Genomic DNA, 18,163 nt, shown 5'->3' on the forward strand with positions numbered 1-18,163 from the left:
TGGAGATTTCCTTTTTAAAAATGTTTAGTCAAGCCTGGTGCCATGTTGCACACCTATAATCCTAGCTACGAGGGAGGCTGAGGCAGGAGGATCCCAAAGTCAAGGCCAGCCTGAACTTAGGGAGACCCTGTCTCAAAATAAAAAATAAAGGGTTGGGATTGTAGCTCAGTGGTAGAGCACCCTGGTTCAATTCACAGTACCAGAAAAAGAAAAGTTTAATAAAATTAATTAGTGTGTGTTATCAAAATGACTTATACACACTCTTGAGAACAAATAACATGCTAATTTTTATCTATTATGATTTATGCATTTATTTTACTTCGTTATAGAATAGAATATTTCAATAATAACTCAGGCCTCACCTTGCATTTTAACTGTATTGTAGAAAATGTTTTTCATTGATATCTATTTTTGTTTGCTGCGTCTGTATGGTGTGTATTTGTGGTGCTGGCATCAAACCCAGGGCTCTGAACGTATGCAGCACATACCATACCATTAAACTACACTTCCCGGTCCTGTTTGGTTTTGTTATCTGTTTTCTACAAAAAAGACAGTCTGTATACTTTTAAATAAGTAGTGGCTTTTCTGTCAACATAGACTCGGTAGGTTTTTTTGTTTTTTGTTTTGGTACCAGGAATTGAACTCAGGGGCACTTGACCACTGAGCCATATCCCCAGCCCTATTTTGTATTTTATCTAGAGTCAAGGTCTCACTGAGTTGCTTAGTGTCTTGCTTTTACTGAAGCTGGCCTCGAACTCATGATCCTCCTGTCTCAGCCTCCTAATGGATGTGATTATAAGTGTGTGGTACCAAGCCCAGCAACTCAGTGGATCTTAAAGCTGGTATATTCATCAGAGTTAGGTTTGACTGAGAATGACAGAAAGCCCTAGGTACAATGGCTTAAGCAGGATAAATATTTATTTCTGTTTCAATTCAGAGTCTAAGTATGCAGTCCAGGAGTGGCATGGTTCCTTCATAATGTGAACTTTCAGCTTCATTGTCCAATATGGTAGCTTCTGTGCTCCAGGCAGGAAGGTGGAAGAATGTCAAAGAGACAAAGATCATGGACCAGCCTTGTTTTGTGGAGGGTTTCAAGCTGCTGCAGGGCAGCTCCACTTACATCTCAGACCAAAACTCAGTTACATGGCAACATTATACCAAAGGGTTCTGGGAAGTGGTAATTTGGGGTCATCCTACACCCAGCTAAAAATTCTATTGTGGTGGAAGAAGAGGAACAGATATTATAGGAAGAAACTAGTAGTCTGCCACAGATGTTGTGTAAGCTGCTTCTTGATGAGTAAATGCAGAACATAAACAGAACTGTGTCAACACTAAGCTCTGAAATTCTAGAGAATTTTGTATTAAAAAAAATCTTTTAGGAAATATTTCTACTATCTGTTTGCCACATGATAACAGCCCCTTTGTGCATCTCTACTGGTTGAGTGTTTTTGTGTCTAACAAAGCCTATTTCTTTGTTTCTATGTTTGAATTGATAAAAATCTTTCTTCATAAATTTAATTGCAGCATTTTCTGAACCTGGAAAATTAGCAATCTGTTTCAAGCTCCAGATAACAGGAAAATTAATTTTCATTTATTTTTTTCATGTATGCCAAGAGGCTCAGAAATGGACTTGCAATATTTTTTAAAAAAGTAATTGTGGGAGAGAAAAAGTTATCTTTTCCTTGTCCATCATAAGGCTGATGGCTCAGTTGGTAGAGTGCTTGCCTCACATGTACAAGCCCTGGGCTCAATCCCCAGCACCATACACACACACACACACACAAAAAAAAAAGAGTAACAAGATAGAGGCATACACATTTTATGTAATATACATTTTATGTTATGAGAGGCCTTCAGAAATGAACACCCAAAGAAATAAAGAAATCTGTATATTGTTATGGACAGGCATGCAGAAGCATGGCCAGAGGAAAAGAGGCATGATCTAACAGTCATAAGCAGAGCAGCAGAGCAAGGCCTGTTTGTTCAGATTCTTCTCTGCACCCTGCATCCTCATACTTATTCTCTCTTTGTAGGAAAGATCCCTCTGGAACGAAAGTCTTATGACCTATTTTAGTGGAAAGTCAGAGAATTCTTTTATGGCCTGCTTCAGGAGAGAAAGGTGAGGGATGGCCAGAGAGACCTTTACTCTTTTCTCAGTTGCCAAGGTACCATATTTTGAGTTGCGTTCCTGTCATTGTTAATGCATTATCTTAGAAGGCCTAGGTGTCAAATCCACTTTTAGCTAAAACAGAGCATTATATAAGCAACTGAATTACCAAAGAAAATGTGTTCATCTAAATTGAACTTGGAGTGAATTGGGCCTTCTCATATTCTTAATAGGATCTCTTTGCATTTGAGTTTATTGTGCCAAATAACTGAATAAGATCATGTTTGAAAAAAAAAAAGAAAGAAAGAAAGAAAGGAAAAAAACCTTTATTTTAAAATTAAAAAGTTGTAAAGCTTTATAATATGAAAATTTAAACCAGTGTCCTGAAGTATGATTTATACTTTCAGTAAACTCAAAGTTAAAGCAGAATCTTCCAGAGGAAAATATTTTCAGAGGACAAAATTGAAGGAGACATTTAAAACATTTTATTAGTATCATATTTCTTTTTTGTTTTTAATTTTTTTTTTTTTTGTAGTTTTAGATGGACAGAATGTCTTTATTTTATTTGTTCATTTAGTATAGTGCTAAGGATTGAATCCAGTGCCTCACACATGTCAGGCAAGCACTCTACCACTGAGCTACAGCCCCAGCCCCCACTTCTCACCTTCCTCTTAAAGATTTGGAAACACTTTGGCTCTAGTTCTTATTTTTCTCTCTGCCCAGAAAAAGTGCAACAACTTGATGAAAAAGTCTGAGACAGACACAGCCATTCGAGGTTTTCTTGAAAGTGTTTCTAAGCTGGCCAGAGCATTTTTTATTTGAGCTATTTTATCATGTCCTAAATGCAGAATATAGAATATGTAGGTCTATGTTGAAAATGTTAGTTAGCATTGGACCACTGAGCCATTAAGATGTTACCATTCTAAAATAAAAATTAAAACTGAACTATGTAACTTATTGGTCTACAATTGCAGGGAATAGACACCAATGATTCACCTCCCTTAAGAGCATTTTACTTTCAAAAAGGTGCAATTTTCACATTTAAGGAAATCAGTCAACTTTGTAGTCATATTGAAGGGAATAGTGGTCACTAGAGACAGGGAAGGGGGTGCAGTGGAGGGACAGAAAGAAATTATGAGAAACTTTTAGGGATAAGGAAGAGTGTTGGGGGATGGGATCCAAGAGTAGAAGAAGGGTGCTTGGACACAGTCAAAGCATAATATATATATATATATATATATATATATATATATATATATATATATATATATATGCAAACACACACACACATACACATATACATATATATATGTATATGTATATATATCAGTAACAATAACAGGTGTAATAATCTTCATTTTTAATTATTTAATTTATAATGCTAATATAAAACATTCCCATTTTAAAAATTTGACATAAACTGAAAAATAAAAGTACTTTTCCCTTCCCCAATATTATTACTCTGAATTTTAATAGGTATTTCCAAAATGCCTTGTAATGTACTAATTTACATTCCAGCATTCTGTGTCTAACTATATATTAGAAACAAATACATGTAATAACATGTTATTTCTTTGTTCAGAGTTTCCATGTTTATTGGTTATTAATCTAATTTAGCTTCACAACCTTCCTATGAGTTCAAGATATTAACCCCCCAATTTTATAAACCTAAAAACAACAAATAGAGTTTAAAGTGCTCAACAGTAACTTCATGGTAGACTAGGAACTGGACTTGTCTTGTGGTATTATTATTTGACCACTGACTTATACTTTCAGTTCCAACTCTCAGTATATGTGCTGCTGAAGTGGATATTCAGGCTAATTAGCTGTTTAAAATTAAGACTGCAGACAATTAGTACATTGAATATTGATGAACATTGAATATCAGGTACTATTCTGGTCTCCTAATTCGTTCTCTGACTTAGATTAAAAGTCATATTTTTGACCAGTTTGGTATCCTTTCTTACTTGGGACTCATTAGCCAACAGTTATGGAGACTAATAGAAGAATCCAATGATAAAAGGCATAGCACATCAGAAACAATGCGACTCCTGTATTTTAGAGATTCTGGAAAATGCTTTATCTTTAGTTTCACATCTCATCACAAAATCTCTATGGTGTGTGGGTGGCCACTGTGTATAGTTGTGTGTTATTACTTAAAAGACAAAAATATACCTCTGGTATAGATAGTGCTGATTAGAAGGCTCATTCCCATCCTCAGCTGTGACCATCACTCTATGGAGTATCCAGAAAGTCAATGGAGCTGATGTGAGGATTAAAGTGATAGCTCTGCTCTCCCATTAAAAGACTGGTGGCCCAAACTCTCTCCCCCAAATGTCCCTTAGATTACCAAATTGTGTCTGTTGTTCTCACTTAACATTTTTTAAATGAAGCTCTTTTCCTGCTTCTATTACCACTTCTGTGCACATTTGGCCTTTCTGACACTGATGATGTAAAGTGGGGTTTTGCACTACAGGGACACCTTTGAGTGAGAAAAATTATGTCCTCTTCTTTGTTGAACTAAATAAGAACCCAGCTATAGAACCATTTTGTCAAATTCCCATTGAACTCAGTTCTCCATGTCTAAACATACAGGACTAGAACTGTATTTATTCAGCTGATGTTCAGTTTTCTGCAGGGTTGTCAGTAGATGAAAGTGAAAATGCTAGGCAAACACTTGGAAGGTTAAAAACAAATCTGGCTATTTGGAAACTATCAAGATAACAGTTTGAAACTGAAAGTTGAGGTCAGGTAGGCATAACCATCCTGCGTTATGAATATGTAAGAGGCAACAAAGACTCGACAGGTAGGCTGAGGTTTCATAGCAATTTTGTTTACCACATATAATTTCATCTTTTGTTCATAACTTTGTATTCTCTCATTTTAATACCACACAATCTCTGTTGTTAATTCCTGATGATTTCTGTAGAATTGGATTGGGCTAGATTCAAGTTATCTCACACAGTTTTGGCTTTTGTTTTGTTTTGTCTAGCCTTTGGTGCTGAGGATTGAACCCAGGGGTGCTTGACCACTGAGCTATATCCCTAGCCCTTTTACTTATTATTATTATTTTTTTTGAAAAATGGTCTCACTAAGTTGCTGAGGCTGGCTTCAAACTTGCAGTCCTCTTGCTTCAGCCTCCCAAGTTGCTGGGATTACAGGCGTGCACCACTGCACCTGGCTTTTCTTTGATAGTGCATTTGGATAAGAAGTGGCTTTGCTGATAGAACTGAGAATAGAGTCAGAACGGACCAAATGGTAAATAATAGATGAGAACTTGACTTTGTCTAGGTGCTCTGAAAAAAAGGAAAAGAAAAAAACAGCCTGATATTAAGCTCCCAACTTTATTTTCAGTTTTAACCCTGTCCTCTATGGCTTTGGTGTAAGACAGAGCTGGTCTGGAATTCCAGCTTTGTTAATTTATGAAGGAACTAGGGCAAGTTACTTACCCTCTCTTTGTATCAGTTTATTCATCTGAAAGATGAGAATGATGTTTGGGGAATTTTTTGTTAAGTTTGTATGTCTGATGCATGGCAGTAGTTGTTGAACTAGTCAGATGACAGCAAACATTACCAAGCTGTCAAGTTGATCTGACACATTTTTATCACCAGCCCCTTAAATAAAACTTCTAACTGGTCTGGAACCATATAAACATTCAGAAGTAGTCTAAAGTTCATAAAGAGGGATTGTGGCACAGAGGTAGAGCACTTGCCTAGCATGTGTGAGGCACTGGGTTTGATTCTCAGCACCACATAAATAAGTAAAATAAAAAATCATAAGTCATTCTAATATGTAGCCAGGTAGCCAGGTGAGGTTTAATCCTGGTGAGGATTAAATACTATTACTCATATAAAGCAAGTGTTCCCTTGATTTCTGGTTATTCCCCATTTAAAAAAATAAAGTTTATAAAAAGAAACTAACTGAAAGTTCATTCACTCATTCAACAAATATAAGCATAAGAAGGAAGCAAAGGGCTGGGGTTGTGGCTCAGTGGTAGAGTGCTTGCCTACATGTGAGAGGCACTGGGTTCAATCCTCAGCACCACATTAAAAAATAAAATTAAATAAATAAAAGGTATTATATTCAACTATAGCTAAAAAACATAATAAAAAGAAGGAAGCAAAGATGTTAGACTATAAGGTAAGTCATGTACACTTCTCATTATATTATAAGGTAGAAAAGTGTCACAAAAGAAATTCAGTTAAAGTTCTTTGGAGTTTTGAGAAAGTATTTCTTTTAGCTGAATATCAGAAAATATTTTATGGAAAAGATAAGCTTAAGCAGAGTGTTAATGAGGACATGGACAAAGTATGTGTAGGACATAATGCATAATGACTCATTCAATCTGACCAAAGCATGGAGTGAATGAAGGGGTTAAGTGAGATAAGCCTAGATTCCCAGTGCTAAAAAAATTAAAAATAAGAAAGATGGAATGATAAAATATTAAAAAGGTAGATTTGGGCTAGATTGTAGAGGTGTTAGAAACCAAGGCAAAAGAATCTGAGATTTTTTTAAAATATTTTTTTAGTTATACATGGACACAATATCTGTATTTTGTTTATTTTTATGGGGTGCTGAGGATCAAACCCAGTGCCTCACATGTGTGATGCAAGTGCTCTGCCACGGAGCTACAACCCCAGCCCAAATCTGAGATTTCTGAGCAGTGGAATAATACGACTGATATGACAATGCTTTTACTAAGAGACAATTTATCTAGAAGCTTTGTAAAAGACTGGAGGGAAGAAACACCAAATCCAGTGAGGAGACTGCACCAAAATACAGGTGAAAGATAGTGCTGTGGTGATCTAAGGTCAGAGCAATGGAATTAGAAGGGAAAGAGAGGATTCCAGAGCTGAGGAACTAGAGTATGTGAGGATTAGCACATAGGTTGTGACTTAGTAATGAAGGGAGGGTAGAATGGCAAAGGCGTTCCCAGCTTCTTATTTCTGTTGTCACAAATAAAATCGTGTGCTCTGTTTCTGCCTTTTTTTTCATTAGAATAATAACAACTTTTAGCTTTGTGTCAACTGAAGTGTTTAATAAATTTTGAATGTTTGACAACCAATTTTATCACTTGCTAGTATTATTTCATTAGGAATTAAAAGTTACTCCTGTGTTTGACTTCTCTGTTGGGTTCTTTCTAAAAGTGCTGGACTAGAAATTTAAAAATAAAAATAAACAAAATATTGTGCCCATGTATAATTTAAAAGTTTAGATTATCTAAACAAATGAATCAGAATCTCTGGGAATTGGAGTTGGACTTTAGATTTACATTTTAATCTCCCTAATGATTTCAATGTGTGGCTTCAGTTGAGAAATTCTGACCTTGAACAAGATACACTTTAGTCTCCAAACACACTTGCTCACGTTGCTGTTTACCCACTAATTATAAAACTCCCTGAACACACTCATGGTGAATCATTCCTGTGTCTTAACAGCTCCCCAGAATTCCTTGATATTCAGCATCTCTGATGGTCTTTCCCCACTCCACACCACTTTTCCATCTTGGAAAAGTGAAGAATTCTGATTCTACCAGAAGTACTACCAAGGTGAGAAAAATCAACCCGCAGTTAAACTAGACAACACTGATAGCAAGGAGAAAACACAGAAGGAGATGAACTGCTGTGTCAATCAATTAAGAAAACTTGTCTATCACTGGACAGATTATACGAGCCAAGAAATTTTCTTAATGCTCAAGCCACTTCAAGTTAGGGGTTCCTGTTACAGCCAAAAGCATAACATACTGTGTCATCAGTCCTCTATGCTCTTGAAATAAATTATTTCAGATCTTATCTACTGATATGAGACTTCAGAAATGACAAACTGCAAGCCTGAAATGTGACATCTTTTTGGTACCAGCCATGATATTTTTGTCTTAGATGCACAGAGATACTTGGAATATAAATGTTGCACAGTGGTGAAAAGTGAATTTTGAAATCTGACATCTTTTCAAGCTATATTCTGGCCATGGGGCTCTGTTCCTTGTTGTTTTGTTTTTAGTAGCACAAACTACACGTGAAATTTTCTTGTGGTGTTATTTCAGTAAAGTTTCAAAGAAGAAAATCATTACAAGTTCTAGGTTCTGAATATGCCCTTGAAATATAACCACAACTGTAATATTTCCAGAAACTACTGTCATCATTAAATTTTATGTGTTGAAAATACACTGAAAATTCATTTCTTCAAAAAACACTTCTTAAGCCAGAATCAGTGGCTCACACTTACAGTCTCAGCTACTTAGGAAACTGAAGCAGAAGGGTTGCAAAGAGTCCAGGGGTTCAAGGCCAGCTGGGCAATATAGGGAGACTGTTTCAAAAACCAAGAGAGAAAGGGGGAGACAGAAGGAAGAGAGAAACTTCTGAACATACTGAAGAGTGTACAAAAAGAAAGTAAGACTCTAATTTTATATTTGCTTTCATATGCAGCAGAAAATTGGAAAGATGAAATTACAAACAATGGTTCCAAAGCTTCAATCTTAAGTGTCCTTCATTTGTAAAGGCTTGCTTCCTAGGGTGGGACTCCTGGGAAGTAGTAGGAGATGGGGGCATCGTGAGAAGACCCTAGGTCATGGGGGTGTGACCTTAGAGGGAACCTACTTTATTCTTCTCTTTTGCTCCCTGGTCATGTGGTGAACAGTTTTGTTCCATCACACGCTCCTGCCATGATGCACTGCCTCACCCAAAGCAACAGGGAAAACCAACCTAGGAGTGAAACCTCTAAAACAGAGACAAAATAAACCTTTTCTTTTCATAAGTTGGCTATATCACTTATTTGTTATAGTAATAGGAAGCTGACTAACACAAATGGTTAATTTGGTCAAGGGATATGTGGACTGAGTACATAAGGATGTTGAGGAAGACATGTCACTGAAGACCTTTAAATACTTTTTGACCTTTGAAACACTGTGATTATATTACCTATACACTCTTTTAATTATTGTTTTTTTCACACTCTTCAGTAGATTAAGAAGCATCTCTGTCTTTTTTATTAAAGTTATTAACTTTAATTTAAAAAGAAATTTAATTTAAAATATTACAAGCCAAGTACAGTGGTACACACTTGTAATCCCAACAACTTGGAAGGCTGAGGCAGGAGGTTGCAAGTTCAAGGCCAACTTCAGCAACTTAATGAGAAGCTGTCTCAAAATAAAAAGGAATGGGAATGTAACTCAATGGTAGAGCAGCTCTGGGTTCAATCCCCAGTACCACACACACACACACAGACACACACACAAAAAAAAATCTGAAATATCTCCATGTTAATTGACTATTCTACTATTGAGAACTCACCAACATAAGAAACCTTACCATCTTCCCACTGTCACATCAAACTTTTAGCTAAAACAATACCAAATGAGAGCCAGGAGTATAACTCAGGAGTAGAACACAGGCTTAGCATGTATGAAGCCCTGGTTTCAATACCAAGCACCAAAAAACCCATAAATTATTCATATATAAAGATAGATAGAAACACACACACACACACACACACACACACACACACACTATTTAAAAGCCTTTATGTGGAATGCTCTTCTTAGCCATCCTATCCTATTAGGATCTCCAAAACATCAAGCAAGCTCACACATGACCTTAAAGCCTCATAGAGGAAACATCAACTGTCCAAGACATAGTAAAACAATGAGAGTAAAGGGACAGGAGATTTGGTTAAAGATGAGCAATAGAAAGATGCCGAGTTGTCATTCCAGTCCAGAACATCTGAAGAAACACACAACTCTTAAAACTAACAGCTAAATGTCTTACAAGTGGTACAGTTTGGGTTGGCCATAGTTCTGTAAAAGTTTGCATCATTATCTTCCAATTTGCCCCAGCTGTTATTTCAAACCAGCTCTTTTTCTCAACTTTCTCATCTCTAGAGATAGACAGTAGAATTCAATACAAATAAAAATAATAGTAATAATAGCTAGGATTTATTTATTATTATATATAATGCATCTCCTACCTAGTATATATTTCAGGCTTAAGCTAAGCTAAGGTACTCATAGGCTCAAACAGATTCATTGTAAAATCAATAATTAATAATAAACCTAATTTTTAAAAATGTATCCCTTGAATAGATCTGTGGATCAGAGTATAGCAACACATTATAATGGTATGAGGCCCTAAAAGTATCCATGACAACCATGTTAAAAAATAGAGGGATATGAAGTATAAAAGGTTACATCTAAAATAGCTGATTACATGGTATGTAAACTTATTACAATTATATAAAAAACATGTGCGTGTGGATGAGGCTCAGAAGATAATGTGCAAATTTTAAGATAGCTGTGTTAGAAGGGTGGAATTACAGATGAATTTTTTTCTCAAAATTTCAATCATTTTGCTATCTATATTTTTATTTTAATCTTATATTGGTCAACATGCAGACTGAGCCACATAACAAGGTCCAATGTTCTGGAGAATTAAACAAGATCGCAGTTTGTTTCTCTCACATATTACAGACTAGATACAAGCCATGCACAGCAAATACGGTGTGTTTTAGTCAGCTTTGTGATCAAAAGACCTTACAAGAACAATATAGAGGAGGAAAAGTTTATTTTAGCTCATGGTTTCAGAGGTTCAGTTCATGGTTGGCTGACTCCATAGCTCTGGGCACCAGGCAAAGCAGAAAAACATGGTGGAAGGGTGCAGCAGAGGAGAGTATCCCCTGACATAGCACCTAGAAGCAGAGAGAGCTCTGCTCACCAGGGACAAAATGTAAACCCCAAATGTATGCTGCCAGAGAGTTATCTCCACCAGCCACACCATACCTGCCTACAGTTACCACCCAGTTAGTCCTTATTAGTGGGTTAATCCACTGATTAGATTATAACTCTCATAACCTAATCATTTTACCTCTGAATCTTCTTGCATTGTCTCACACATGAGCCTGTATGGGATCTGTTAGTCAGCTTTTTCTACCATTGCTGTGACTAAAAGACCTGACCAGGACAACTGTAGAGGAGGAAAAGTTTATTTAAGGGCTCATGGTTTCAGAGGTCTCCATCCATAGATAGCAGACTCCATTCCTAGAGGCTCCTGAGGCATAACATCATGGCAGAAGAGTATGGTGGTTCAAAGTAGCTCACATGATGATCAGGAAGGAGAGAGGGAGCGAGAGAGAGAGAGAGAGAGAGAGAGAGATATCTCCCCTGGCCAAATAGCCACACCCCCATTGCCCACCTCCTCCAGCCATAGCCCACCTTCTTCAATTACCACTCAATTAATCCTATCCACTGACTAATCGACTGATTGGGTTGTCTCACACATGAGCTTTTGAGGGACACCTCACATCCAAACCTAACAGGGGATACTCATATCTAAAGCATAACCCAATAGTTCTACTGTGTCAGAACTCAAGTGCCTATCTTTATTCTGCCTCCCTTCTTCAATTTGCTGATTTCACAACCAAATTTAGCATTATGTGAACATCCTATAATGATTTTTAGGAAAATATTTTTTATTTGTAAATGGACATGATTATTTTATTTATTTACTTTTATGTGGTGTGGAGGACTAAACCTAGAGCTTCACACGTTGTAGGCAAGCCCTCTACCACTAAGTTACAACCCCAACCCATATATCAGTTTATTTTATTTATTTATTGTAGATGGTGTTAGGGTCTGTAAACAAGTCAAGATGGCGCCTGGCATTTTGCCAGAGGGAGTGGTTTGTGAAGTAATGCCAGCGAGCCATTAAGTGTGGAGATTCCTTATTGGTTGACTGCTGTATCTAGTTTATGTTAATTAAGATAAGCTGTGTGGAATGTATATATACCCTTCCTGTCCAACAATAAATGGCTCCCACTCCTGCTGCATCAATGTACACAAGTTGCTCGCCACCCCCCCATTATTTTGCTGCAGCTGGACTGCGGCAAGATGGATACCTTTATTTTATTTATTTTTATGTGGTGCTGAGGATGGAGCCCAGTGCCTCACACATGCTAGGCAAACACTCTACCACTGAGCCACAACCCCAGCCCCTCTATAATGGTTCTTGTTACCTGCCTTATTGATAAGTCAGTACAAATCCTTTAAATATTTACTGGAGGTCATTTAAGCAGGTTCAAAGGTAAATTAACACAGATGTGAAGACATTCTTCATACTAAATTATTAGTAATCATCACCTTTGACACTATGATTTCTGTGTTAAGGTGTGAGGAAATTTAGAGGGGTTGAAGAGAGTGTTTGGCATGTTAATATTTCTTATGCTAAAAGCACATAACACAATTTATTACATATTATATGACTTCCTGGCATGGCACATAGGAAGCCATTTGAAAGTCATATTGCTCACAAAATAAATGACTCAAAACTTTAGCTTTCATATAATCATAGATTCAAGAAAAAATTTCTTTAAAGAAAATTTGTTCATAATTTTGAGGACTAAGTCCTCAATTTCCTGAACAGAAGCCATTATTTTCCTCGTAAATCAGAATTGCCCTCCTGGGTTCCATGTTGGTTCATGGCCATACAATCCCCCAGTCACATCATGGTATCTATGTTTTACCCACATTTCCAGCATCCAGGGAAGAGCTCACAAGTACTCTCCTCATTGCCTCTCAACTTGGTAACAACTAACAACATCCTAACTCTTCTAATGGCATCAATTTTAATTTCTTATGGCATTGGAGGTGTATTCTAATTGAGAATCTCACTTTCTAGCATTCTCTCTCACTATAAACCCCCAAATATACCTGATCCCTAAATAAGTCAAAAAACATTCATGCCTTTTTGTTGTCCGTACCATTTCAAGTCTAGAATGCTGAAATACATTGCCTTCCTTCTTCAATGAGATTCAAACCTTGCTCATCTTCTGATGCTCAACTCAGTTGCTGCTTCCATAGATCCCCTCGTGCCACCCCATCAGGAAGAGCTGCTCCAACCTCGGTACCCTTCCCACTACTTCCTCCAGTAATGATCATGTATTACTATTCAAATATATTATTATTATTAAGCTATTACTGTGAGCCAGACACTTTGCTGAGAAAACATCAACTCATTGAATCATCACCCATTACTATTCTATCTTAAAGAGGCTTCTGCATGATTAAGTCACTCTTTCACAACCATGCAGCTAGGAAATACAAAATTTAAATCCAGACCCTCCATTTCCAGAGACCAGCTTCTTCTAGAGCATTCTGCCTGACACTAGTGGTATTCATAACTCTATCCCTCCATCTAAACTGTAAGCTCTTTGAGATAGGAGGGTACGTCTTTGTAGCTCTGTAGCCTTGCACTGTCTGGTACTGTGTTTTGTACACAATAGCTGCTTAGATTCTTCAATGAATAAATAGAGAAGAGGCTGTGGAATTTCTATCAGTCTGATAGCGTTTGCTTACACAACTCCATTCTTTCCTATCAAACACCTTCCCGGCTCATTGGTACAGATCATGAACTGCATGAAGTCCACAAAAAAGATGCTGCAGAGATCACAGTGCTCAGAGGCCCACGCTAGCTGCACTGTGGAAGTCCCTCATGGTGAGCAGGCTCACACAGGCGTGACACTCAAGACCCAACTAGAAATATGACAGCCATTTGAGCTCATTTCCACACAACTGGTGGCAGTTTTGTCTAAGCTGCAAGCATCCCAGCCCTCCAAACATTACCACCATGATATTTATTGAGCAATAACAATTGCTAGATGCAATTCAGAATGTTGAATTAGGCATCATCTTTACCCAGGAGAGTTGTAATTTAAATTCCACAGACCTACAGAAACATAAGGAGGGAAGAGGCAATGGCCTCCTCCCCTTTCTCTCTCCCCTTACCTGTATTCAATAAACTACATGATATTCCTCCGGTGAGTCAGACACTGAATTAGGGACTCCCCAAAGGTATATTAACTCATTTCACACTGAAATTTCATGACGGTGTTCAGTGTGCTGAAGTAGGTGACCTGCCGTATAGACCCCAAACAAGTAAGTACAGCTTCTAAATGGGATTAATGTTCTAACTAACATCATTTATGACAAGAAATCAAAGACACAGCCAATGCTGGTCCTAGAAAAAAAATTGTAAAAGACTGGAAGTATCAGTCTCACCTCTCCTAACAGCATCACTTTCTGCTCTCTCTTGTGTGTTTCCTTTATTCCACTGGGCTCCCTACCTCTGATTTAAGCTAATGTCCACTAAACATTTAACCCTCAAAGGACCAATTAATGCATTACATTTTAAAGTTAATTTTTACTTCAACCAAAGTAATGCATGTACATAGTTTAAAAAATAAAACACAATGAAAAGCAGTTCCCTAACCCACACCTCCCCAACTCCTGCTGATTCCTTAGATCATTGCTTTTAATTCCTTGATCTATTTCTTTTGGTGTTTACATCTCTTTTTCAGATAATGAATTTATGCTGTTATTTCTTGAATCTTGAATTTTAAACATTTATTTGATTCATTCTATAGAAAACAAGTTACCTCTAACCCATTCCCTCAGATACTCCAAACATACACACCTATTTCCCCCTTATCCATCTTTCCAACATAATTATAGCATATGTTTAAGTTAAATCCATAATCAAAGTTTCATAATTATTAATATATAAATATCATTTACAACTGAGTCATGGAGTATACTATAACCACATTTCTTGTACAGCTTTATTTCTCAAGATTTTATGCTTTCTCCTCCTCCTTCTGCCTCCTCCCTGTCTCCTTCCTCTACTCTATTGGTCTCCCTTCTATTTTTGTGAGATCATATTTTTATTTCTCCCCGCCCCCCTTCTTCATTTTAATGGAGCATAGTCCCCTGTAGGGGTACAGGTGCAACAACTCTGTTGAGACCTTACATATCTGAAAACACATTTAGCTTCATGTTTAGATAGGTGTAGAATTTTATATTGGTAAGCATTTTCATGAGAATTTTTATATCTTTTCTCCATTGTTTCATAATTTTTAGTATTTAATAGATTGAAAAACTGAAGTCTGGTATAGTCAGTGGCAGGGCCAGGCCTCAAGCCCAGGGATAGCCTTCTCCTTAAATAATCAGTTTCTAGGAACTAAAATTTGGGAGCATGAACTCCCAGCAGTATTTGCAGCTTGATAAGAAATTTATTGGTAGACCCAAAGCTTGCATCAACATATAATTATTATGGTAAAAATCAAGATATGTAGTTAAGGTGGGGAACAGGACACCTCAAGGCACAGGATATAACTGCTTTTCTATTTCTGTTCAATGTGTCAAACTGGTAGCCTGCCCTAATGTTTTTTGGGACTCCAGAAATTGGGTTTTGGAACACAGTTCTCCATGGAGCAATCATATTTATGCACATCTTACCAAGAGAAGCGCTGACTAACTTTGTACCAGACTATCTTTTCAAACATGTATGAAACAGACAAACAGCCATGTCTGGCACATAGTGGTTTGCTGTAGGTCAAAGGGCAGGTTAGCTTTCAGCCCTGGAATATAGAGATTTTCTCTCCTACATCAAAAGGTAAACATGCCTACTGCCCATTGTAAATAATTTGGTTTCTCTAAACTCGGGGTTCTTCACCTATAGTACTATGTTCTGCATGTACAATTATCACCTGATGCTCTTCCCCTCTCCTGGGGGTTATTGGGGCTCGGGAAAATGGCAGAAATGCTGATGCTGTCTCTCACTATTGCTAATGCTGCATCTCTGACCCAGGAGTATCATGCCTTCTACAAGCTCCCTTAAAACTGTGGTAGGCTAACTTATTAGTTTGCTATAGGATAACATTTCATTCTCCTTTTGGTTTTTGAAAGTTTTGTTTCAAAAAATACATAAAAGAGACATTTTAGGGATATATGGATTAAATGAATTTTCCTATTTAAAAAGTTTGGCTTTTTTTTTTTTTTGCTTGGGAAGACAGAATTCAAACCCAACAATAGTCTAGGCATGTAGAATTTAATTATATTGAAATTTGGTTTCAACAAATTAAATACTTTACAATGCACCTAAAGTAATGACATGTTTCTTATTAATATTCAATATTTTTATCATTAAGCATTCTCTATTTTTTCAGAACTCGTCACAAAATTTTTATCCTCTAATTCGTGACCATTGGGGAGGTAACAGAAAAAGGCATCCTTACAATTAATGAAAGCCTTCAAAGTCTATTTCAATTATTTAGACTCAAAATATAATAGAATATTTTTAAAGTTGTAGAAATCTTTAACTGAGCCCATAATATCAAAAAATGTATTTTGAATATATGGTCTCTGTTATCCATTCATACTCTCAGTATCATTGGCAACATCATTGAATGTATTAACGACTATGAACCTCCACCCTGGAAAATGGTTTATATTGAATATTATTGCAAGTTAATCTTCATTATCCCTGTCAGGGTCTAAATACCCAGATGAAACACAGTATCAAGGAGAAAACACCTTGCAACATGTAGTTCTGACCCAAAGAGAAAGAACATTTCAGAGCCTAGCATCTGTGAGAGTGAGTCTCTGGAACATAGTAATTCTTAAAAATTTGTTTATTAGATTATTGCCAACTCCTATGGTCATCTGTTGCAGAGGTCACCCAAGAAAACTATAAGAAGGTTCTGGGATGGATCAAACCAGCACTATGATGAATTCATGATACAGCTGTGGTCAAGGAAGGGGAACACAGGTTTTGAATATAGGAAAATACTATTCAAATTTTGGCTCCACTCTAGCTAGTCATGAAGAACTGGACATGTTTTTTACCTTCTCTGAGTTCAACCTCCTTGTTTGAAAACAGGCTATGATAATACCCAACAATACTGTTCTTAAGGATTACAAAACAACATTATGTGCCAAATGTCTAACATAGAAAGGACTCCTAATAAATATCTTTTGAATCCAAATTACAAAGAAGGCTTGGAGCAGTTTTAAATCTTCCATGCTAAAATGATAAAGAATCCTAAGACCCATTAGAAATCTGACATCTCTATTTAAAATAAGAGACTGTTTTTTTTTTTCCTTGTGGTATTGACAATGATCAGTACCTCAATTAAAAAAAATTCAATTCTAGACAAAACAAGACACTTGGAACCTGAGCTACAGATAACCTCACTTCTCAGTTTATTATAATAATATGAAGGTGGAAAATACTTGTAATAACAATTCATAGACAGCTTTGAAAGCCAGGTAGGGAGGAAGCTTGGGCTTTATACTGTAGGGGAAAAAGGAAATGGTTACTGTTTCTAAACTAGGGAATGACAATCAACTTAAAGAAAATCATTTTGGTAGCAATGTGTAAACCAATTTAGTTAAGGTTAAAGAGTGAAGTAAACAGAATCAGTTAGGAGGCAATTAAAAATTCTAGACCAAAGTCACCTGACATTCAAATAGTGATGGTGGTGGTATTGATGTATCTGAGTTTAAAAAATAAATAAATAAATTTACTGCCTATAAACTGCTCATAGAAAATGAGCAGTTTATCCTTCAGATGATAGTGTGTTTATCATACATTAGGCCCAGTTACCGCTTCACAAAATAATTCCTTCATGTAGTTGAGTTGATTGCTTTACATATCATTCTTAATAAGATGGATACAAAAATGTATCATAGTTTAAAACAGACACTCTAAGTAAGGTTTACTTATTTATTGTGACACAGACTCTACAGTTTTAAAGGAGGGGAGCAGAAAATGATCTTGCAATGTCAAGGTATAAATTTGAGAGTGCAATGAAACAAATCAAAATTTTGGCTTAACTTTTTAGCTTATAAACATGTTAAGTTTTTAAAATGTGATTAGAATGGGAAACAGGTGTTGACACTGATTATTCTATCACAGGTCTGCGTGAATGCAGAAGGCTTGCTCGTTGTAGGGAATTGTGACCAGCATTTTAGTTATACAGGGCACAAGAAATCATCTCATTATTTGTGTTCCATTTATGCCTGGAAACTCATCCTCTCCAATATTGCCATGGTTTTCAACAAGCGAGATCATTTAGGCTTGCCATCTCAGGGGCTATTAGGAAATATTGGGTGGACATTACCGGGTTCATGTGCTTGTTTACTTCTTTCATTTTTCTCTTTGCTGACCAAAGAAAATTACAAACCATTACAGGCAACCATGCCATCATTACAGATTTATGAGAAAAATAAAT

The sequence above is a fragment of the Marmota flaviventris genome, chromosome 13, assembly GCF_047511675.1.
Source record: "Marmota flaviventris isolate mMarFla1 chromosome 13, mMarFla1.hap1, whole genome shotgun sequence".
NCBI classification, from domain to species: domain Eukaryota; kingdom Metazoa; phylum Chordata; class Mammalia; order Rodentia; family Sciuridae; genus Marmota; species Marmota flaviventris.